The following is a 26127-nucleotide window of genomic DNA, read 5'->3' as shown; positions in this document are numbered from 1 at the left end:
CGGTCAGGCTGGGTGTTAAAGGTCGTCCACTGCTCTGTACCCTTAGTCACTCTGTAATGCATCAGCGGTGCTGTTTATGCTCCAAGGTCAGAGCACAGTGATGGATCATTAGTTTACAAAGCTTTGAACTGTGGAGACAGAGACAGATTTCAGTGACTCAGGCAATGGCTGTTTTTCTCTGGGATCTTTCACATTGGAACAGCTGAGCAGTTGAATGAAAAATGACCTTGTTGCTCTCCTGAGTGGGACGATGAACCGCAGCCACAATCACTTTGATCATCATGTACAGAAAATGTGCAAGAATTTGTCTTCTGGTTGACACTGCTGAGACATAGTGAACAACATACTGTACATCCTAGATTCATACAGCATGAAATAATGCATAGCCAATAGGTTAATATGGCTACATTAACCCTATATTGTTTTTGTTGACCTATTGGCAATGATTGGGAGATGTGATGTTATCAACTAAATGCACTGTTTTCCAATCATAACTTCTACATTTTTAATTGAATTATATTTTGAAAAGCTTTTAATGATAAGTTATCAAGTGACATGTTTTGCACCAAAGATTTTAATAAATTGTGACCTGTTCCATAAAGTCTCAAAATATTTTTTGACTTTCAAGATAACATCACATATTCATGCTAAATCACTTGCACAATCATGTGAGAGCAACATAAGCGAACAACCCCACCACTGTCATGCCTATATTCTGATCCAAGCTCTCACATAAAGAAGTTCATTGAGAAAATATGTTTTTCAGGTCCTTAAAAAAATATTTGTACCATAAAATAAATAGCTAAACCTGCCCGGCAATTACAAGGAAAAATGGGAAAGATCAGAAAAAGTATAAAAAAATGTAACATTGGGCTGTTTTGTTTTTCTATATAAAAAGTAAAGATAAAGTTAATAAAAGAATGACTGCTCTACTACTCGCTTTGCTTTCACATCAAACCACACTGCCCTCACTGCAGACAGGCGTCTTGCATCATGAGTTTGCCCATCACTGAAGATCTTTGCATGTGAACTCTTTTGGTTTTGGCACTGGCGTGTCAGTTGTTTCTCTGCCTGAAGGATTTAGTTTAGTGTCAAGCAACAGTTGAAATAGTTGCAACAGCTTGATCACCAACTGAGTGGAAAATTCCTTCAGTGTCCTTCTGTTTTGTAAGGCAGGATGGAAACTACCTGCCTCTCTCCTGTGGTTTTTGGATAGGAGAAAGGAGGACTAGGTGGGAAACCAGCAGTCTTATCAGTCTGTCAGATTCTGATGTAACTGTTGTCAGACCTGTCCAATATTGCCCGGAAGGTATTGGGCTTGTTTGCAATGCTGTTCTGCAGTTTCAGGTCCTTGGTTATCCATGGTTTGCTTTATGGTTAAAGTCTGACCTGTTTTGAAAGTACTTAAGTGATTCAGTATTACACTTACATAAAGTTGTGGGCTTCACAAGAGACAGAATAAAAAACAAAAAACAAAAGAATAATGAAAGTCAAAACAACAGAGTTTGACATATCCTGACTTTTGGTCCCTAGTATGAGTCAAGCTCTAAAAAAAAAAAAAGCGTACATCCTACATTTACCGTGTTGCAAATGGATAGCATCTTTCATTAGATCCCTCTTTCTGCCTCAGTACTCCCCCTGGTACTTTCAAACCCCACATTTCCAATTTGTACCACTGCTTTCTGTAGAAAGATTCAAGTATCCAGAGCCACAGAAGACGTTATACAGCTGTCTTCACTGACTGAGTATGAGTGGCGATCCTATATTCTGGGGAGATGTCCCCTAAACGCCTCACATGCAGGCAGTCGGCAGACTCTAGTTACAGCATATATCATCAAGGGGCAGCAGCAGTGCACTGTGTAGTGTCTTTATGGGAGGTTTAAGGGGGTTCATATTTGTCATTACAAAATGTGCTAATGTGAGGGGCCATCAGGGGCTCCTTTTCCCTATGGGATTGTCCTTATGGTGTGTGGTACTCCTTGTGGCAAGTAGACTGAACTTCAACTGTAAAATCAGTAGATTACCATCTTTAAAGAATTTGTCAGAGACTTGTCAACTGATTCCAAGAACACAGGAAGCACGCTTACCTAAGGGTAAGATTGTTTTAAGTCGCCTTGGCTGCTGCTTCCAGTCAGTAAGAATAGTAAATCCTATTTCATTCACATTTAACGGTTATGTCAGGACCCTGTTACACCTAATTCTGAGAGATTCTACTCAATGCTGCCCCTTCTCCATCGCTAAATAAATAATAATTGAGCCTTGTCTTCGCTCAACATTGGATTGTTGTTTATGCAGCTCTTTGCTCTCTACCATACGAGCGTCTATTTGGGATTGTTTTGTTTGAAAGATGCAGAAGATCTGTGGGGATTCACCTGGGAAGAAAAACAATAACCAGGCTTTGCTGTGGGCTTTTCATGTTCAGTCACGGTTCGGCTGAATACACACCTGCACAATAAAGCAGCTTGTTACATCAACCTCCACCACTGTGTCTGCTTGTTTGACGGGGCCTGCTGTGGTTTGACTGTTGTTTTCAGCTCCTGTCTTGGGGGTTTTGATAAGAGTCGGCACGGCTCAACGCTCCTCAGGGTTTTCTCAGCTCTAAAACCTGTTTGCTATGAACAGAAAAATGGCTGCAAGATCAAAAATGGAGGAACATTGGGTCTGTAGAAAATATGGGAAAATTGGAAACATCTGCGGATCAAGAAAAACCTACAGCATCCCCTCAGGTTTCACAAAACAAAACAGAGCAGAACATGCTCATCAGAAACAGATACCTGTCGGGTTTCTGAGGACTGTCTCAGGGTGATGATGCAGCATGGTGACTTTCATGAAGCAGTCAGCTGTTTCTTTCTTCCTATTCATCGAGGGAGATTTGCATGAGCACCAAAGTCAGCCCGGCCCATTAGGCAGCATAAGCAGCTCACCTGCTGCTGATGGGGCAGCATCATGATGCAGATGATGAACAAATCTGGCCACATGCTGCGCACATCTGATATACACAGAGATTGAGCGTCCGCTATCACTCCGATGTACTCAAGGGAAAAACAAAAAATTGGATGGAAAAGAGTTGGATGGTGAGTGGAGCTTTGGTGGATTGATCATGCAAGAGATTATCAAAAGTGGCAACCTGCACTTCCACAGAGACGCCTGTCCCGCTTGAGAGGGTTAGTTGTTATTGTCTCATTGATCTGATTTCTGCTTATTTCATCCATCCATTATCTCTACCCCTTATCCTTTGAGGGTTGCAGGGGGGCTGGAGCCAATCCCAGCTGACATTGAGGAGAATATGCAAACGCCACACTGAGAGGCCTGGCCAGCAGGTTCAAACCCAGAACCTTCTTGTCGTGAGGTGACTGGTGACACACTGTCGTCAAGTTTAAAATCAGGGTCCTCTCTTTTCAACCTTTTTTTACAACCATTTCAGTGCATACATTTTTTACCACTGCTGACTTTGCAGGATGTGGCAGTGGGAAGGAGGTTGAATTCAGGGTGTTAAGTGCCTGTGAACCAGATGTAACCGAGCTCTGATGCTCAGCACTGAAACTGGTTGGTTAAGTAACCCATTGACTGTGCATTGTGCTGTGTTGGGTGGAAGAAGGATGGACGGGAGGTCTGTGTCGTTGGTGCTGTTTAAAAACTAAGATTTGACTATTTAATGCTTTGCTACACATGCATGTGCATACAGGGGATATTATTATTTATTTAGTATTTATTTATTTTTCTGCAGAGCTCTGAGCTACACAACCTACTTCTGGCATATCTACTATGAACTTCCAAGCTTACACAGCTATCAGTGGCTTCTACCTGTGAGCTAATAAATCTAGACCAGTGGATTTATGACAGATGGAATCACACACTAGACAGACTAGTTCATTTGACCCTGTACATAATGAAAAACTATAAGCATACCTCCATTGGTTAGAAGTAGAGTATTGATTGTAAACTCATCACCAAATAGCCCTTAAACAACACCTTTTCTTTTAGTAATCTCCACATCCAGCCCTACTGAGCATATCTGCACCCAACACTCACACAATTAAACACAAATACCAGGAAAGCTGACCAAAACCAGAGCTGACCAAAGCCTCTGTTTCTGTCATCTGAGCAGCCCTTGGTAGATATTTTTACAATACGCTTCATCAGGTTAATCCCTTCCCTTTCAGAAAAAAAAAATCTTGCCCACTCAAAGTCAATTTTGTTTCCAAAACAAAAAGATAAGCAAGTTATGTTCACAGACCCGCTACAGTCATATTATCCTGGCTCCAGAGTGATTTTTCATCCGTCGGTTCATTTCTGCCTCCTCTGATCCATAAAAACCAGTGAAACCACCAGAGCAGGTGGCACAGATCTGGGCGTGCATTATTTCATAATCGCATTCAGGAGGGAACAGCAGCCGTCTGACACCAAACCACCTTCTCTGCCCAGATGAAAAGTGCCATATTTAACACCATGTTGGAATCTGCTCTCGTCTCTCTTACACACACGCACACACACGGCAAATTATAGGTAATAAATTCACACATGGCTGAAGGAAAACACCTGCAGTCACAATCAAATCTGACCCATATTCATTTTATTCATATTACTGTTCCCCGCAGACAGAGGTGGAGACTCTTTTCATCATGTGTGAAGGGTCATTCCATTACCTGTATATTAGATGTGGGCTGTCTGTAGAAGACACTCTAACACAGGCTCAGGGACAAACCTTTGTGCTCTGATGCTTGATTTGCTCTTTTTCAATGTCTAGCAGGCTGTACCATGGTCATTATGAACTACTGGCATTTCACTGTATCTATTGTGTCTCATTGCTCCAGTATAACCTCTGCTGTGACATATTTATTCAGTTTTAAGTCTGCTCCCATCACCTTACTCAATAATATCTAACATATGTCTATGCATATGTTTCTGTGGCTCTCTCTGTGCAGCAGCACCAACACTGATAAGTGGCTGATGGAGCTTGTGTCGCTGTCATATACTGATTGTTATTCATTTCTGATTCTTGACATGTGCCACTTCCAATCATAATAAGCTGATGCTGTGTATGACGTATCAACAATTTGTCTCACATACTCCACTGATTCCCCGGACGACACTGATGGTGTGCCACAACTGTTTTAGTGTCACGTGCCAATTCCTAGCGGTGTGTCACTCCTCTTTCACTTTTACTGGCATATACCACTGCTGACTGACTGACTGACTGACTGACTGACTGAATGCTGTGTGCTACATTAAAACAGCATGCCACTTATGTGCCACTGACAGGTGCCACTACTTACCTGCATATTTCAGTTCTTTTTGACATATGCCACTGCTGTGATAATGGAATGCATAATACATGCACCTCATTGCTGTTCCACTGATACATACCAGTTCTTATTAATTTATCGACCAGTTCTGACATTAAATAAATTATTTAAAATGATAATTTTGACACAAGGCCCAGGGGCATATAACTAGTGTTAGTGATCAAACTTTGTTTGAGCCCATAGGTTGTTTGTGCAGCAGGTTATAATGACCCATAGTTCAATTTTGTTGTTAGGTGACATCTAGTGGTCATAGAAATGATGACAGGAGCAAAGGGAAAAGTGCGGTGATGTAGTATAAAGAGAGACAGTCCACGTCAGGAGGAAGTTGTGTTTGATGGGTCAGAAAAACAGAGGAATATGACACAGGTCAGTGGTGTTCGATTCCCATGTGAAACCAGCAGTTTATGTTGTTTAATCTATCCATGAGTGTTCAACAAATTTAGCCACGTTGTTATTATTGTAACCATGACAACAAAGATCATCTAATGCTGAGGAAGTACTTATTTGAACAGAAATCACAATCTTTTCCCAAACCTAACCAAGTCATGACCGTTATTATAGTAACTATGGTGACGTTATGCCGCTTTCGGTACAGTCGCATGCTTATTATGGTAACCATGACAACTGAGGTTCGGTACGCATGCCACTGTAGGGGCGCTATTTCAATAGACAATCCTATTGGTCGTATCAGACAATTGAAAAAAAATGACCTATATGGTTGTTTAGGTTGGAGGAGTTGTTGGGCTAATATGTATGTACTGTAAACATGTACTATATGTATATACTGTAGCTTAGATACCGGAAAGTTTTCATCAGTAACAGTTGACTAAAAAGAATTGTTATCATCCAGTCTGTTATAGAATAAGCTACCAGTGAAGCTTGTGGACAGGTTCCACCGGTTGGTAGGTGGAACTTAGGTTTCATGCATGCTGTCTTACGTGGCATACAACAAGCCAATAGCCAGCAGCAGTGTATGCTAGTAAAGTATCATCAGAGGCTGGCGGAGAGTGGCATGTGTGGAATACCAGTACTGTTTTTCATGTGCTATATGGCGCTATATAGTCATTTCAGTGAGTGCCCCAAAATGACATATGATTATGTTCAAGTGACATTGGGAGCAGAGGAAGAAGTTAAGTGACATTGTTACAGAATGATAAAGCAACATCAGACATTTTATTTTAGTACAAACCATAATCTTTCCCTAAATCTAAGCAAATTGTTTTTGTACCCTAAGCTAACCAAACCTTAACCATGGCATTGTGACATAATGAAATAGATTTGATTGACAGTGATTTGTAATAGTTGGAAGGCACAGACAAATAATGACATCCCGCCGATGGCATGGACACATTTTGTTGTTTAGTTAGGAGGAATTGTTCACCATGTGCCTCCTCTCCTTAAAGCCTTCTCTCTTGTGAAACCAAAACAATCTGTCTGACAACACTTCCAATAACATAAATCTCATCTTTGTGTCAATAGAAAACAACCTCTAATACTTCAGTTGGTGAGTAAAATTTTTTCCCACAAGTGGCAGCAACATGCCTGTTCAAGACTTGAAAACAAACTTGGACAAGCCACACAAAGAGGATATTTATGCTTAAAATTTCCAACTCAGTTCAAGAAGTGCTTCCCTATGCTTTTCAGAGGGAATCATCCAGGATTGTCTCCCACACAGTAGATGAAACAGGACCAAAGCAACAGAGCAGTTATAGACTAACACACACTGTATACCACCACTGGTAGATCTCTTTACAGGCCTCTTAAACCCTCCTCTCTAAGGCCGCTCTGTTTGGCAACAGTGTCACCAGCTCAGTTTTCCATCTGATCCAGATGACCAGATGAAAGGTAATCGCTCTGCAGTCTGTGTTTTCAGGTGAGAAGGTTTTATTATGTTGATTTCCCAGGAGCCTCATATCTCCTCAGAACGGCTCTTTGTTGGGTCATTCCTGTCCGGTTTCTCAGGCCTTCTCATTACTCTGCAGCCCAACACCAAAACATATGGATTAACAAATGATTCTGCAGCTCCATTGATTTCCCTCCTATAATACTTGTCATTTATCTGTTCTAATACCAGCCACTTTGCTGCTTCTCCTATCGTGTCATTCACTTGTATATTCTTCACTGCTGTAAAACCACCAGCAGACATTAATCATAGTCTCATCATTCAGACTGGTTGATCTCATTCAGCCCGCAGTCTGTAATGGCTGCCTCTTCCCAGAAGGCCACTGGCTCACAGCTTGTTACTGTGTCAACTCGCTCACCACCCACAGACAGACTCTGTCTGCATGCCTCGGCCTGAGCCCCGGAGGCTCATGGATAATCTTTCATACACTGTCTATGATAGAGGCATCTTAATCCATTGTTTGATATTTCAGCCTCGCTAGCCAAATCCACTCCCACTCAGTCTTAAGTAGCTGTTCACAATCAGAGAAGACAATCACTGCTGGTATAATTATTTCTCTATTTGGCTATAATCATTACTAAAACACTCTTTCCAGGCCTTAAGCTTCCAGGATTCAGGAGGGAAATAATGGTGTTAAAGACACTTAATGTGAGTTTAGGTAGCCATGTTAAAGACACATATTTAGTCAGATACAAATTAATCTTTTCAGGGGTTTTCAAGTGATTTTGTTATGTTTTTGAAGGTCCAAATGATTTTAAAAGAGAAGTCATAACCGTTTTTCAGTCCAATCTTGATACCTCTACAGTGTCTGTCTTGACTTTTGAAACCCACATTAAATTTCAAGAGAAAATCTAATCACCGCTCTCCAGTCTCTCGAGCTCCGTGTTTATGCCGGCTGCAGAAAACAGGAAGATTGGGTCTTTGTACGGCTGCGAGTGCAAATGAGTCCGAGCAGCTTGACGTGATCCTAATCAATTCAGCTGAGTGTTTTCTCCAAACACTTTGTCATCAGTGCAGAATGTGATGATTAGGATCGATCAGAACAGACATGAACAATGACAATGAATCTGTTCTTGAGTCAAGAATAGAACGTCTTAGATTCCTGGAGAGAATGTGACCTGTCAGTGCTGATACAGTATGAAGTCTGAATGTGGAAAAACTAATTCTCATAACAGGGGCGGTGAGACAGAGCGACTGACCCAGAAAGCTTAAAGGAATAGTTTAACATTTTTGGAAATGAACTTATTTGCCTTCTTGCTAAGAGTTAGATTGATAACATTCCTGTGTCTGCACAGTAAATACCTGGGGTGAGGAGCTAGTTAACTTAGCACAAAGACTTTAAAGCAAGGGAAACAGCTAGTTTGCCTCTGACCAAAGATAACAAAATACCTGTCTTCCCAGCACCTTTAAAGCTCACTAATTAACACTTACATCTCATGAATTTAATGTATACAAAAAAACCTTGACAAGAGAAAAAAATTCATTTGGAGTGTTAAAAAAATTTGACTATAAACTTACTTGATCCTTGATGTAATATTATTTATAATTATATATATAAGACAAATGCCACAAAAATCTAATTCGTTGTAAGAATTATTTTAAATGAGGTTTCTTTTGGGCTGTTTGGGTTTTTTTCAGTGCTCCGAGTTATTTTCGGTCGTAGATGAATTTAAAGTAATATAAAGTATTATTGTGATATTTACCTTGATAATTGCTTGTTTAGGCTGTGAAATCTGATTGCTGTGCTTATACTCCATTAATAATAGATGTTAAGAAGGTAAAGTACCTCAAAAGATGGTAAGTAATCAAATATAAAGCAAACTGTCAATCAGCTGTCACATGCCCTGTGTGATCTCAAGCTGCTTGTGTTCGAAGTTCACAGATTTCATTTCAGCAGATTTCGCCATATAAGCTGTAAAAGTTAGCATGCGTTCTGCTCCAAAGGGAAAGTCAGGACGAGCATGTGATCACTTCAGTCAGGCCTGTCAGTCAGTACATCCCAGGGGCTGCCAGCAGTGTCTCTGTGGTTGTGTCCTAGTGTCTCACCTCCTCCTGAGACAAAACACATCAAAAACTTTCAGAGGCTGAGGAATACACAGCAGTGCACACATATCATGTAGTCACTAACTTTGTTCCTCATTAATGGCTGTTAGTTTTTCAACTCTTGTTTTTGTACGGTTCTTTTTCGGTTTATTTTCTCATGTGTGTTGACTTAAAGTGGCTCTAACTGATATGTTTATAATGACAATGTATCAAAACAGTGTGGCCGTGTGAAAGTGGGGGCCTCCTACTGATGAACCCACAGAGACTTATCACCTGAATCTGCAGTTCCCTCGGCTTTATGGAGCTTTATATTGATTTTCAGCTCGTTGTTCAGCTGCCCAGCCCACAACCTCAGTGTTTCTGTTTGCTCTCACCGCTCTCCCAGTGTTGTTTTCAGCTGCAGAAAGCGGCCGTTTGTAGTGAAAAATCTTTAAACACTCCCTGTACACTACCTGGCCCAGCAGCAAACAACAGACAGGTGAAGAAAGTGGAGCATTTAGCAGGTAAAGGGCCAGACATTTCCCTCAGGAGTTAGTAGAGTCTTTTATTATTTTTATCATTATCATTATTATTATAACTGTTATATGATACAATATAAGTAATAATTAAAAAAAATTAAAATAAAACTACTTGATATGTTTAACAGCTTGTTTCCGCTGCCCCCAAGTGACCAAGAACATCAGTTATACTGCAGGTTTAATATAATCAGTAATGGTGTTTTATTGAATATTGGATAATATATATTAATCATCCTCTCCTGATATGATCGAGTCTCTTTCCTGACAACAATAAAAACTTTAGAGAACTGTGACAGCGTGCACAGCTCCAGATCCAGAGCACTGAATCGGGTGCACGGTTGTAGCTGTCTCAGTGAGATAAAGAAAATGCTGCCACTCACAGTTAAATAGTCTGACTATTTAATACAGGGCAATCAACAAACTGACAAATAAGCACGTAACAAATAAAAACTTTAATTTTCTTTGCATTGTAAACATATTACTTTTAACATAGTTTCTAAAGATATCAATCTTCTTATCTAATTGTTGGCAAGAAAATAGATGAGCGTATTTGCCAAACAATTTCTTTTAAAAATCCCTCAGCAAGTCGATTGAAACATCTCCTGATGTAGGAAAAAAAATCTTTTTAGTTTTCTGTTTTAGAATGTTTCCCCCTGCATTCTGTCAGCCCAACCACTATACTGTAATGGTGTAATTAGTATCCATACATTAATGTAAAGAACATGGCTTTTCATTTGCATCTTTTGTCCTAATAATTAACTAGTATGCAAATCATCCATAGACGGATAGTTAATACTAATTAGAATTGGAAATCATCCTTAATGGTTGAAATACTTTATTGAATATTCATCATTATAATTTACTACTTTCTCACTGTAATTTGATTAATATGTTGTAATAAGTTTTTCTATCTCCATCTGACCTTTTTTGCAGTTTACAGATTTTCTTTCACAAGCAGCATTTTTTAAATAAGAAGTACAATGGTCAGGTCGAAGCTACAGGAATTAAATGTACTATCTTGTGGTTGTATTAGCATTTCAAGCATATATATATATATGTGTTTGTGTGTGTGTGTGTGTGTGTGTGTGTGTATGTGTGTGTGTGTAGAGTACAACACTGCTTTGGTTCGCCTTAAGCAAATGCTGATTATAATTAGCGATTTTATTACCGTTTCTGCAGCAGAAAAAACTGAGGAAAGAAGATAAAGGACTTGTTATTTATTCTTGTGTGGGAGTGTGTGTGTGTGTGTGTGTGTGTGTGTGTGTGTGTGTGTGTGTGTGTGTTTGACCTTGAGTTTTCATCACAGTATATTACAATTTGAAAATCCAACAGAAAACCTACATGCTGCCTTTTTTAACTTTCACTTCATTGTATTTCTACTCAAAGGTGCAGATGGCAGGAACAGTGTGGTGGATACAGATGCATTGCTAATCTGATTGTTTTGACCACTTTGCTCTTTGCGAACGTGAAATGGATCATCTGCATGCTCAAAAAGGCCATGAAAGAGAAATTAGACTCGCAGAGTGGAGGCATTTTAACTCTACAATCGGCATAATGAATTTTAAGCTGCTGAACCCCGACTGCATTTTTCTCTCCGCTTCACTTTGTTTCTCCTTTTTCTCTTTTTCTCTGGCTGTAACAGGCTGCAGTCAGCTGATAGCAAACCTTCAGTCACATTGTACGAAGCTGTGATGTTTCTATCAGCAGACAGACAAATTAATGAACTTCCAACAGTGTCTCTGAATCTCTGAAGCCTCGCCACTCTGTCCTCTCACCTCCTCATCCCTTTTCTGTCAGCCCTTCCCTTTGTCTTATTTCATCCCCTCGTCTCACTCTGTGACTCCTCCCTTCACTTTTATAAACTGTCACTTGTAAAAAGTGGTTTTTTTTTCGTTTATTATCCCCTTTGACTTTCTCGTCGGAGCTGTGAAAAATTTCCGCATGAAAACAGCAGAGTCCCATTAATCATTTCAGAGTCGCTCGTCCTGTTCAGGTATCAGTTTTTGAATGTCTGATGAGGCTCCGACTGTCAGGTGGTGTTTGGGTAGCGCGGTGGTTTCGACTTGTTTCTCCTGAGTGGGAGTCCGTCCAGAAGCTGCTTCTTGAGACCTTAGAGCAGAGCTGCTGAAGTTCTACAGCCTGAAGCTGTCTGTTTGATAGCTCAGTAAAAATATTTTGGTGACTATATTTTTTGGCATTTTTAACTTTAAAGAAACAGTTCCACATTATGGGGAAAAGCCTAGTTGCTGTATCAAATCATCAGCGGGTAGCAGGATACCATGAACGTAGTTCCAGCACAAATTCACCTAAACTCTGTGTTTGAAGACTTGCAATCATCCGGTGTATTGCTAATAATAGTGTTGGCAAAACTAATCTTTTCTACTGAGCATTACAAGCAATAAGTATTGTGTGACAATGTTTGGCTTGCTTAAACAGTGCAGGTGGGGACTGACTGAATCATGTTTGCTCCTTGGGGCTTTCCCGTAGCTGTTACCGCTTACTGCTGAGACAAACCCGTACAAACTCGACCTGTCTGCTGCTGGCACCAGCTCTCCTACAGACCTGCTGTGCCCGACACTTCCAGAACCGCAGCCCGTACACCAAAGAATGTTTACTTTTGTCATCTTTCGCAAAAATACATAGACTTTCATTAATTTCCTGGAAACTTACCCTTGCCTTAAACCTAACTGACCAAATAATCAGTTTTTTGCCGATTGGGAACATGACCATTAATTGGTCTTCAGTCTGAAATTTGTCCCATTGACCTGACCTGTTTTGTGACCTAATACCATGCAAAAAGTGGTGACAATACAGTTTAAAGATAATCTCATGTGTTTTAGTAGGATTTTATTGTGCAAGAGAAAAATTCTCCAAAACCCCAAATCATTCCAATATCTTTAGATTCAAATATGATTAGTAGCTTAATAAATGAACGTGATATAAACTTGAGGTTAGATGGTTAAAGCGACAACATGTCTTTAAAAAAAAAAAAACAATTAAAATTAAAAAACTAAAAGCTTTATTCATGCAGAATTGTATTGTGGGTGTTATTTCAGGTATAGAAACATAATGAGTAAATCTTCAACTTTAGAAAAAGAAAAGTCTGAACTTTTGGAGCATATTGTCAGTGTAAGATGGTGATACAAGGAGGAGGAGAAGGGAGAAAAGTTGATGTGAGAAGGTGGACGTCAGAGAGGCTGGGAGAAAGAGAGAAAATTGACAGAGGTGGAGGAAGCTGGAGAAATGCTGTCAAGGTGAAGGAGGGGAACTGTTTTACTTTTTCCTTTGTGTAGCTCCCCAAAGGAACTCCATTTATCTCTCCTCCTCTCTCTCCCTCTTTTGTCAGCATCAAATAGAGATTCCCTGATGATGTTTGCACCTTCTCTCCAAGTCATCTGGCATTTATTTTAAGCCTGACGAGTCGCTGGGAAACCTGCAACATTCACTTTACCCTGAGCTGAGTCTGGATGTGTCCCTGTTTGTGTTCCCTGTCATTATTCTTTTCTCCCTTCCAACAGTCCCTCATGTGCTTTTCTGGTTCTTTTTCCTCTCAGCGATTGTATTTATGTTACAGTCCAATCAGCGAGACCAATCTGCAAACTTCAGCAGCAGTACGCCCACAGCCAGATGCATCAGTCTCTTTCTTTCTTTGGCTTTTTTCTTCCACTCCTCCGGTGGATATGAAGTCAGAAAACAGTCCCTCAGTGAATTATTTGTGACTCACCTGTCCATCACGACAGATAGAACAAAGCTTTCAAACACCAGAAACACGACCTTGTTATTCTCCGTTGCAACCTGTTATAACCACAAATCCTCCTTTGATCTGCTATAACCAACGTGTGGAGTTAAAAGCAAAGAAAAATGTCACACTAAAGCCTGTGTATTTCTGTATGTGCTATTGCCAAAAATGTGTGGACACCACTTTTTGTCTGGGGCAGTTTGCCATTATTGGGGTCATATAGTAATTCCAGTTACAGAATATAATGATGTTTTGGACAACATTGTGCTGCCAGCCTCGTGACTACAGTTGAAGTTTTGTCGATTTCTTGTTTCAACGTGACAACAACCCCGTGCCGAAAGCAAGGGTCATTTGGTGTGGATGTTCTTGACTGGCCTGCACACAACCCTCACCTTCACCCCGGCCAACACCTTTAGGATGAACTGGAACTCTGACTGAGCCAGACATTGTCGCCCACCATAAGCGAGGGACCTCACTAATGCTCTTCTGGCTGAATGGGAGCAAATCCCTGCAGCCAGATTTTAAAATCTGATGGAAATCCTGAAACCAGAAGAATGGAGGCTGATAGAATGGCAGAGTAATGCCACTAGTTTTGGAATGAGAAATGAGAAAAACGTGGATAATATATAGTTGTTCACATACTAGGAATAGTTGTTTGGTTGGTCCACCACTTTGGTCCAGACTGAAATATTTCAATAACTGTTGGTTAAAAACACATATAAGTTACTCCAAAAAAAGGACAGAGGCATGGTAGCAGTTTTTTTCAAACTTTCAATTTTACTTTAAAGGCATCATCAGGGGCAGGCAGAGGTGTCGTGTCCTCGTGACCTCTCACTGCTCCTGATGAAAACCGAAAGCTTGAAAAAACTGCTGTCATGAAGTTGATGGATACCAGAACAGGGTGCCATGTGGCCAGAAGCATGACCCCAAATGAATGTTAATGTTTCTTTGTATCTCATATGTCACAGTTGTGTTCACAGCTTGTTTCCGCTGCCCCCAAGTGGCCAAAAATAATATGTTTACACTACGGCACATATTTGCAACATTGTTACACATTGGACTTATAGATAGAAACTATTGTACAGTTCAAAGCTATCGATCTTGACTCTTTGAACCTTTCATATATCCCTTCATCTATACCTTAATAGAGAAAAATTCCTGATCTTGCGGTATGGAAGCAAAACTGACATTGTCACTGTGCTGTCAGATTTCCAGATTGTTGCTTGAGGTCTCTTGTTCTCATTTTTATTCTCTGGTGGATGGATCTTCTTTCAGTACAAAACTCTTTGAAAGATAAAATCCCTTCAGGGATTCTGTTTGTTAATGGAAATGGATACAGATTGAATTTGATTACCGGCTTTTCCAACAATTAGAAAAGTTTTTCACTCTTCTCTCGTGTTGATGTGATCCTTCAAAGAGAAGAGAATGGATGCTGCAATATTTTATTCTTGTCTTTGTTAAATGAAAATGTACATTTAGTAATCCTTTCTTCTTCAGTTGAAACAAACTACTCCTGTTGCGTTTGCCAAATAGAATCAGACGTGGAAGTTTTCTAAATGCCACAGAGCTGAAAGACTCATCAGAGAACAATAAAACAGATTTCATATGCAAATGAAACGGACACATGCGGCTGAAGGAAATTAACAGTTCCACAAGGGTCATTTGTGTCTGCTTGTCTCAATTTAGGAAGCTCACACTAACTCTGCTGGTAATTTTGCTGTGATCGTTACATCCTCTATGGGATTTATTTTTATTGAGTGGAAAATTAAGTCAGTAGATGAGAAAATGTTTTCAGGGTGAAGATGAACCTCATCAGAGACCTTAAAACAGCCTTCCTAGAAACACAAAAGGCCGAACAGAATCTGATTTGGACAGTCCGGGGACGAATGAATCACAGCAACACTGAGGTGTCCTGCAGCATCTCCTCTCTGGCTGACCTGAGCTGACACGGGTCAATGGACCAGATTGTTTTGTGGTCACGGGGAGAAGAAAATAAAAACAGTTTGGAAACTTGAGGAGCAGCTCTGTGGCCGAGTGTTGGAGACACTAATTGAATTTGCTGCCTGAGGTGGAAAACAAGAGCGACCAGTCCACTGGATCCACGACTGCAGCTGCAGGTGATTGACAGGTTAGGACTAACAGACGGAGGCTGAAGCAGGAGACCGGCCAGAGGGTGAGGACGGGTGGAGGGGTTGTTTTGATGGCCAGGAAAGTGCAGGGGGCTGAGGCTGAGGAAAAAGGCTGAGGTTGGCAAGAGTGCTTAGTCTGCAGCCAGGAATGTCCGGGGTGAGGAGCTGACCAAGACCGTAGGCTGTGAGTGAACCTCAACAACTCTCAAGTGTCCAACGTCTGTCGGGGTTCAAACTGATTCTTCAGGACTAAAATCAGGACATACTTCAACATATGTCACAAATGAGAACGTGTGAGATGAATGAGGCTGTAACTGCAACTTGTATATGTTAGGAAGCTGCAGAGCATGTGCTGAGATGATGTAAAGGGTTTAATGCAGAGAGAGAAAAACTTAGGATACCAGAAACCGGAAGGGAGTGAGATATAAAACATTTGAGGACTTAAATAGAGGACAAACAATGGGATTTTATCTTCAGGGTCCAGAATATTAACACATTAAGTCATATGTTTTTTCTGCCTCCACTACAGCAGGTGGCAGTATGCACCATTACACTGGGTTGACACCTACAATAAAGACTAAAGAAAAAGTAGTAGAACAAGAGCAGGAGAACACCTGCATGACATAACCAAAATCAGGAAACAACAAAGTCATCATCTAGTCAGGTACAGTGTGTTTGCTTCTCCTTCTACCCATGTGATGAAACCAGTGAAATGTTTAACTGTGTGACTGAGTATTGAATCGGCGACGGATGCATTTTATACTTTAATTTGTATAAGAAAGCATATGCACAGCTTGTGAAGAGGAACAAAGAGAATCAAATCTAAAAGAGAGTTTCCATATTGCAATTTGTTTTGTGCCAACAGTCAAACTTTTGGGTTTGTTTTTCCTACTTTCTTTTAAGTCTTAACCCCATGGCATCCAATAAGTCTCTGTGACACACTGACGCCAGGTCAGATTCCCTCCTCTTGATGGCAGCTTTTTGTCTTTACCCTCCATTTCTGGGGGTTTGAAAGGGGCTTTGGGAGTGCTGTTTCTCTGCTATATGTTGGTCACTACAGATGTTTTTGTAGCTGGTCTGAGGTCATCTCCCTCATGGCTGGCCTACAGAAAAGTTCTCTTTACTCTGCAGAATTGTCTGAACTGGTGAAAAGTTGTCAGGTGTTTAATTTTCTGTCATCCAGTTTGTTGAGGACAGAAGATCAAAAACAGAGACAGCTGTGAAGGGTGAAGGGTGAAGGGCAGAGGTTTTACTTAATGAGAGGTGATTTTCAGTCCATCTCTGAAACATGTCTTGGTGCTCTTATTTTGAAAATGATCTCTTTCTAACTCTGCTGATAAATAACCCCCATGTCATGTTATGGCTGTGCAGTTTACTCCACTCCTGAAAGGAGCGTTTGTTAGAATCCACTAAGCCAAAATCAAAGTTCAGCGGGATAGCAGGAAGTGAAAGGGCTGCGTAGTGAACTGAGTTTTACTGTAACGCCACAAATCTCTCTTTGTTCCTCGGTTGTCTCCTCTCACCTCAGGCTGCTTTTGTAATATTCAGCTCCACACTGTACTAAAATCCAAACTTTGCCTCTGGTCACAAGACAGCATAACACTGTGATTAGCTCACTAATTCAGTGCTCCTGTGGTTCAGTACAAGTTGAAATGGTGAATGCCGGAATATTTCATTCACAATCAGCATTTCCTTCAAGGTCCAAGACAGATGGGGAGTCCTGGAAAACACTGAAATTATAAAGTTGGTTCCCTCAAGTTACACAACTAATGGAGACAACGAACATTTGTAATATTTGATTCCAAGCAAAACCAAGATAGTGGCAGCAAGGGTTTATTCTGTAACGCCCAGCTGGCTGACAACTGCAGGACATTTGAAAACAAAATGGAGCTAAGCCAGCGCATCATTATTCTGGAGAAAGCAGGATCACAGCGGCGAAGGAAGCAGGGGAAGAGTGAGTGCAGACATGAGGAATGGAGGAAGCAGCAAGGGATGATGGGAGGAAATGAGGGATAAAGAGGAAAAGATTACAGAGCTCAACAAGCATTTGATGAACTGCAACAAAAGATATTTAGATCTCAATGTTTCTAAATGATGCAGATATTAGATATAACATACTAAAACTATTTCAGAAGTCAGGGCCAATACTTCTGAGAATGACACTACAGAAGTTTGTAAAGTACCAACTTCAGAGTAAAAGAGTTGTTGGCTGAGTGTGAGCAATAAGACACATTTATCAAGTGATTCCCTCCTGCTTACAGCCTTCTGTAACAGTCCATTTTAAGAGCAACTCTCAAGTGACCACATGATTGCTCTGCTCAGAGAAGGAATAGCCAATCAGAGGTATAGATTGACATTACATTTACCTTATTGAACATTCTTTTTAAAAAAAAAAAAAAATACTCCTTACCGTTTATTCATTGATGTGTTCTTCTGCAAGAATATAGGTCTTCAAATCTTGTCTTAAATCTTTAAATCTCCCAGAATAACAACAATCTAATATATTTGTAGTTTCTAAATATATAAATTGGTTTGAAATAATAGGAAATTGGCTGAAATGGAAACAAATTTTCGAGTTTCGTGCCACACTGACGAGTGCAGACAATGAAGATACTCAGTGAGTGCCAATAAAATCAAGTCCAGATTTATTCATGTTTGTTTGCAGCCCTGGTAAATGCTACAAAAATCAAAAATTAGTGTAACACCCTATCAAATGTTAAGATGGAAATAAATAGACTAAAATTAATCTTTTCTGAATTAAACCGCTTTAGCTAATGTATCAATATTACTATTATTATTATAATTATCATTATCATCAGACAGAAAACGGGTGTGCTCGGCTCTGTGAGTATTTATGAGCATTTTTAAGTCAAAATAAGATTTTTCTTTTTTTTTTTTTTTTTTTTTCTTTCACATAGATCCAAAATTTTACTTTTAGCAGTTTAATAGATATGGGCCCTGATCCACAGGCGGTTGATGGTGTGCAGGTAATAAGAAGCCCAATCAGACAGCGGTGAACCGAGCTGTTCTATTGCTGCTGTTCATCTTTTGTAATGATGATTTAACCATGACAGTTTTGTGCCAACCAAAGTTGTACAGGTGCTTTAACTGTGAGACATGTCACACAGTCTGTTGGAAAAAATTAACAGGAATTTTAGTACTGGAACCACTACTTCCTTTGTATTTGTAATCCAACCAAAATAAGAAAAACGTTTGCTCTTCATCTTAATATTCAAAGGGATCATGACGGTGGTTGCATAATACAGTTAGCACAGTCAGGTTCTCATCACCTTTTCCTCCCAGGTGAGAATCAGGTTGATGAGTGAAACCCTCCCTGTGGTGGCATCAGTACTCACCTGACATATTAAAACACTCCCATAGTCACTTTCACTGCGCCACTGGACCAGAGCTCAATCTGCAAAAATAAACCCTCCTTCATTAGCTTTTCCTAATTTACCTCCAGGCTTTAGGGCAGTGTAATACTCCCAACAGAGCTGTGAAATGAGAAGACCCTGTGTAATTTTATTAATTTTAAATTCGCATTTGAAAGTTTTCTTTTAATGATAAACACAGGATTCTCTCTGATAACACAGAGTTAATAAGTTTATGTATTTCTACTTTCAACTTTGTTTTTACGAAGTCATATTTTCCTCGGCCAGTTTTGTATTGATAAAGTAGACCACCACTCTATACTACAATACCCATGAGCCTCAGCTGCCATTGATATGTAGTAGAAGCCTGTCAGAGGCGGGAATAAAAGCTTTACCAAATTCATAAAACGTCTTCATTGCAGCTGGGAGGATCAGTTTTGTACAAAACTGATGCAGAGTCTAAAAGTGACTTAATTTTATCTCCTGCACCTTTTTAAATTTATATTTGACTTCTCACCTCATGACTTCATGTGCACAGGCTTGTGCTTCTTTTTTTTTTTTTACACAGATATTTCCTAATGCAGCTGGTCATCTGAGCTTTAACTGTCAGTAAACAAATGAGCAGGGCTTTTAATTTGGGAACAATAACTCCTGCTGCTTTACAAATGTTTTTTCCTACAAATTATATAATTATTTTATTTGTTTATCCTAGTTGCCCAATTCTCAGATGTACAGTGCCTTTGGACCTGGGAAGTTCTTTCTACTCCTAGTAATCTTGTCTTCACTGTCTTTTGTGAAGACAAGATTGTGAGGCCTTTGATTCTCCACGATTCTTCATTGTGAGTATTAAACTGCACAGAAGGCTGGCTTGATACTTCACAGTAAATATTCATTAGTTATTTGGTCAAATCCACCTTTTGTAGAAGGCCTGCCTCCATTCCTTGTTTAATCCCTCCTGCAAAATACAACTGACACGTCCTCCCCCTTTTTTTTTTTTTAACTCCTAAGCTCAATTTTTCTCCCCTTGTGCCTCCCTTTGATAACATTTAGAGGGAAATAAGCAGTTTGCTGCAACACACACTCAGAGGATTCACATTTGAAGATGCTTCAAATCATCTTAAAGCATGAAACCTTCTGCACCCTCTCTTTTTCAGCTTCTATATTCACAGTCCTGGTTCAGGGGTATTTTCAGACGGCTCGTCAAGGACAATCCTATGAGTGTGGCCAAATAGATAAAGCTCTGCAAACGTTTTCACTATTCTGTGATGTAAAAGTACTATGCCCTTGGCCAGGATAAAGACGCTGACAATGGTGCATGCAGGGTAAAATCATCGTCTTATAGTCTGCATGTAATTGCATGGACCTTTTTGTACATTCACCACTCCCCACTTTCTTTTCTATCCAATGTTCCTGGGGAGAAGACGAGTATCACTTTGATGACTGTGATAGTGGCAAAATTTCATTTTTTTGTTGTGATGTTGGGAACAAGGCAATCTGCTACTGCTCTCACTGTCCTGCAGTTGGTGCAAAATTGATTTTTGTCTCTGCTGAACAACAATGCAAAGGCAGGCAGACAGGTTGATTAGCTTCCCACAAAGGCAGACAGGCTCCCAGATCTCATCTAACATGAAAGAAAGGACTATTTCATTGGAAATATATGGGAGAGACCTGAGAGTCTCATGTCTGCAGCAGCAGGAGGAGGAGGAGAGCAAGGTGGCAGCTCAGGGATTATTCAGAGAGATGGTTGGAAATAAACCGGTTCAATATAGACTACACTGTCAGAAAATGATCCATATATACAGAAAATGAAATGTCTGGAGGGCTGGGAGGTTCTGATAAGGGTAATAACACACATGTATACTTAAAGTCACACAGAGGTACAGATGTATGCATAAAACACACAATCATATTCCCAAACCGACATGAGTAATCTATCACAGGCTCAGGGGAATGCTATGTGTTGATATGGCTACTCTAGCATCTGCACATTTGAATAGAGACTGTGCTGAGAATTTCTACGCAGTATCTTCATACAACAGAATATATAGATGGAGCTCTGCCTTCCTCCCTCCACCTGCCAGAATGATTCCCTCTGTATGGCTGCAGCATAATCTGCAGAGATGAGTTGCATCTTCCTAGACTGACTGATAATGTTTGTTCCAGCAGAGGATCTTAACCTGGGTGGTCCAAGCACCTCAGCATGTCATAAGAATTATAGGTTTTTAAAAAAAAATTATAGGTTTTTAAAAAAAAAAAAATTCTAATCAAGTATTTGAGTTGAATACTTTTAATTAACATTTGAAGCTACTGTTGTAATTGAAAGTAAAGTAATGGGTAACCAAATTATAGCAGTAACTAAAGCTCAGTTAATCAATTTTTCCTCATTAATCGACTGATAATCTGGTATATACCATGTGAGAAAATAATGAAAGATGTCCAGAATTAACAAATGGACAGTCATGTTTGCTCCCAGCTGGCTAGCCTCAGGGCGTTTGTTAATTAAGCTTTATTTATGCAGGAAATCATTGAGATCAATATCTTTTGCAAGAGGGACCGAGAACAAATTACACAAACACAAGATAACAACAAGAAAATTAAAGCTGCACACAGCGTTGATCGGGTCCTCAAACTGTTGTGCATGTTGGGGCGGCTGGCGAGAGGCCGGTTGATGCAGCTGTGCACTTTTGCTACACGAAGGAAGAGGAGTGTTTTGCGGCAGACGTGATATTAGTATATATATGTTTTGTATCACTTCCTATGTCCAAAATATGGCGCAAGAGAACACAGACTTAAGTATGCATTATGTTCCTCTAGTGTGTAGACCAGACCGTGACAATTTCATGTTAATTAAATGATGATTGTCAAAGCTTACTTCCTGTTGTCAGTAGGTGGCACAGTGACTATGACTGAATATTGGCATGTGAATGTTAAGCATCTACACCACCAATACTGTCTTTTTGTACTTGGATGTAAACATGCACCTTATCAAAAGCTCTTACTATTACCATGTGCTCCAGATCTCCTCTCTCAAACACTTTCAACTAAACCTGAACATTATAAGGTTAATGAAGGTAGGATTTATTGCAGGGTTGTACCTAAGTCTACCTTGTAAATTGGCAACGAGATGTTTTTCTTTATTTTCTGCAAGATAATAGAGAATAAAATGTCCTCTGTAAATTCTACTTGTGTTAAAGCTTTGCTTTCCCCCTTGCCTATAATGTTTAAAAAGTAGCAACATCAGCATTTTCCCCAGTACTGAAAAGATTATTCACTGCTCTGAATGACAACATCAGCTAAATGCCTGAAATGTAGATAGAAAGATCCTGACTGCAACATGATAGACAAGGCAAGCAGAGAGAGACAGACAAAGACAAACACAGGCAGATATAGACAGAGGCAGACAGAGACGGAGCCGGGGGGAAAATCTGAACTCAGCGCTGCCACACTGGGGCTTCGTGACAGACGGAATGTTTCTCCCTGCTTGGCTGCTTTAATGACAGGCAGCAAACTCATTCAGCAGGACAAACAAATCACTGGGACAAACCTCAGCAGGCATCTGCTGTCTCACACTCTCTCTCTCAGACACACACACACACACTAACACACTAACACTCCTGTTAGAAAATCTATAACTCTGCTGCACATATAAACCCTGAAGGGTTTGTGCATCTTTCTGCCTCTACTGAGAGGTCAGGGGGTCATGATAGAAGAAGGTAGAGAAAAACTGGGAGAAGATGAGCATCAGAAACATCTCCATCCAGTCAATACACCTGTCACTGTGGGATAAAATTCAGCTTTTATGGTTTATTGGACAGAATGAGTTTTTAACCCACAAATCAAAATGAAGCTACACAGCAGAGATGATTATTGTTACTTGTTATCTCTGAATGCTGTGTTCTTTCTTTTATCAAAGGAGGAGTGGAAAAAAGTTCATTACAAAGAAGATTTTCATATCAGTGACTTTAAAAGAGTGTTGGCTACAGATAAATGTTTTGGGAATCATTTCAAAATGGCATCATATCTGAAATTTATTCTGCAGCAGTGATGTGCAACTATGAGCTTTTATTGTTATTTAAACAATCAAAATCACATAAGCAAGTAACAAAGGAAACAGTGTGGGGACTACAAGCTGTCAAGGTTATTAACTTAATCTTAACAGAAATGTTCAGAAAAATAATTTCAGATCATGTCAGATTAGACTTCAACTTTCTACAGTAAAGTTTTATTTTATTTTTTGTTTATTTTGATACCATGGTAACTACTTTTTCTGTTAATATAACCTCAAACTGTAACTAGTTTCTGTAAACAGTTACCTGAAATGTGTTGGTGTGGTGTTTGTATAATTCAGAAAGTTGTTTTATAGCTTAGATAAACTAATACTATTGTCACAGAAGGAGCGTTTGTCTGTTTCTCGACTCATCACTGTGTAAAAATCTGTGTAAATGAACAGCTAGCTAAATGGTTGTTAGCAGCTGTGACCTAATTAGCCTGATTAACATAAATTTACAGAGATACCTATGGATGTTTACCAAGCCGATGCTATAAGTCAATGCCAGTTGTTTAATTGTGAATTCGGAATAATTTGGGTAACTTTTTATACCATTAGGGCGGTTTCAACCTACGAAATGACTAGCTTTAATGGCAAAGGAAAAGCTGGTAGGGTAAGGTATGCTAATTTTAAAATTTAGGTGAGTCATAACTCGGTTAGATCTGAACACGCATACATCATACATATACTTTTAGATTCAGTGTGACTTAAACTTTCAAAGGATATTGTTATCTCTGATGTCCATTGCTAATAAACATTCGTAAACCAGCTTAGAAATAACTCACTCCTTATTAATTCAGAATCATCTGTACTTCATCAGTATCAAAGTACTTCATAAACAGTTGACTGTATATCCAGTGGCACATGGCAATTAGGAACTGCTAATAGTTTATCCGGCGTTTTTAACTTAACAAAATTTGAACAATTTAAGCCTAAAAATTGCTCCTTTGCGGTTGCTAATGGGCAGTTAATTACAGCTAATGCTAGCATGCCCAGCTAACTCGAGAACTTGTTGTAAGAAGAAGTGAGGTAACAGTTAACGTTAGCAGAAGAGAGAGTATCCACATGGCAGTTGTTATTTGTTTGGGGTTATGCTAAATAATTGTGTAGTTTAGTGTACTGTTTTGAGACTCAACTTGTTGTGGAGGCACTAACTGTTTTTTCTCTGTATTCTATTTCTTTGGAAAATCAGATTTCAGTTGTCATCATATCTGCTCGTATCCCTGTTTATACTTCTGCAGGTAAAAAAGGCAAGAGATGAGGACATTAAAGCCATACCAACTTCAAATTTGAAGCATGATGAGCCAGTGGTGGACAGGATGAGGAGGAGAAGGACACAAACTTCTTTTAATATGGTGAGAAATGCAGTTAAATGTTGATTTATGTGGTCAAAGGTTTTATTAAGTTGTTTATTTTCATATTGTTGTGAGAAAATTATGAATGCTAACCATTTGGTTAATTGATAATTATATGATCATTAGATGAGCGCACAGTGAAAATATTTGCTCTCAAAATATTTATTAACTGCAATGATGATTTATATACTTCACCACACACAAAAATATAACCCAAATTGCTTGGACAGTCAGTTTGATCCAACCATGCAGGCCTCATCAGCATCAGTGTTACAGATCAGTGGTCAGAAAGGTTGTGCATTGATTGACAGGTGTGGCATGTGTCTGAGCATCCCAACTAATTTTGACAAATAGCTGAGTATGTGCAGCATCACAAACTGCAGCAGCGTGAAATGAGCTTTAATTACTGCCTGTTATTACAGCTCTGACGTTGTTTATGCTTCGTTTCGCTCCAGCAGACACCGACTTGTTTGGTTTGTAGATGAGTTGAATATGTTGTTGTTCTTGTTGTTGTTGAAGGTGAACATCACTTCACATCTGTGCACCATGTGTGTAGATGCGGTAGTTAGGTATTACCGGTAATTGTTTAAGCACATGCTTGACCTTCTGTGCTTTTCATGTGTCATCTGTAAAAAGTTTGGCATTTATTATTGCCAGAACTGGTGAGTTAACTTAAACCGTGAGGGACAGACCTGACAGGATTGGATAAATAGCACCAAACAGTCATAAGTTCAGAGTTCTTTAGTGAATACTGTCGCCTTGAAATCTTTATTTCAAGGTGGTCTTACCTACACTTCAATCAGACTCCACTCTCTCTGATCCAAACATGATGGACACTTAAGTTAAAAGTCACTTAAATTGTCATCAGATTTGAAGAATTCCGCCAGAAAATCCAGGATTAACAGAGCCAGTAAATATCCAGCTTCATGATAGCAGTCATCCAGGATCACTGATGTTATACTTAGTGAAGCTATGTTGCTCAAAATGAGTCAGACTTAAGAGTTTAACCACAGGCCCTTGTCAGAGTTTAGTCTTAGCCATAATACTGGATATTAAATCAAAAAAAAAAGAAAAGGAAAAAAAGTCAAGCTATTTTCCGTAATGCAACATATTTCAGAGTGAAACACAATATGTAAGCGGCGGCGGGTTATAATTATGAGAGGGAATTGATCAAATCATACTGAATCGATTGGACAGCTCTGGTCTAAAAATGTCCAAAAAGAGCTTGATAGGGCTGAAGAGGATGGTGGTTCACCCACACCTCCCTCGCCCATGTTAGATCAGGAGGTGAGGGATGAGGGAGACATGAGAAGCAGACCATTGACCTGCCTAGAGTGTCTCTATTCATATTTTTCGTCATGAAACAATGAATGCACTGAAGTTTCCACTAATGTGCATGTAATGTAGTATTCTGTAGACAAAGCCATCAGGGAAATGGTACATTATGAATAATCATAATAACTGTAAAGTCTTCAGTTTGTATCTAAACCACGCACACAACATATTTATGCCTTTATTGTGCTATAGTTTGCTTTATGAGAACACATTTTCATTACCTGGACATTACAGTAGAACACTTTCCTTCTCACTAAGAATAATGATCTGCTTTTTCCACTCACCTCAGGGAATACTCACACAGATTAGAAATACATTGGGCTCCAAATTTAGCACTGATTTAAGCTAGAAGTGTTCGTATTGCACAGTGTTCAACAGTA

The 26127-nt window shown here is 39.6% G+C and overlaps 1 long non-coding RNA gene across 1 annotated transcript in view; it reads left to right on the top strand.

Moving 5' to 3' along the window:
• Window positions 1-26127, top strand: part of LOC130178793 (uncharacterized) — a 70268-nt gene that overhangs the window by 13674 nt on the left and 30467 nt on the right. Inside the window, exon 2 of the long non-coding RNA XR_008829200.1 lies at window positions 24299-24412. This is a non-coding gene — a long non-coding RNA (uncharacterized LOC130178793). The remainder of the gene's footprint in view (window positions 1-24298; window positions 24413-26127) is intronic.

The sequence above is a fragment of the Seriola aureovittata genome, chromosome 12, assembly GCF_021018895.1.
Source record: "Seriola aureovittata isolate HTS-2021-v1 ecotype China chromosome 12, ASM2101889v1, whole genome shotgun sequence".
NCBI lineage: Eukaryota > Metazoa > Chordata > Actinopteri > Carangiformes > Carangidae > Seriola > Seriola aureovittata.
The sequence above is the reverse complement of the archived record's forward strand: the minus strand, read 5'-3'. Positions and strand labels throughout refer to the sequence as shown.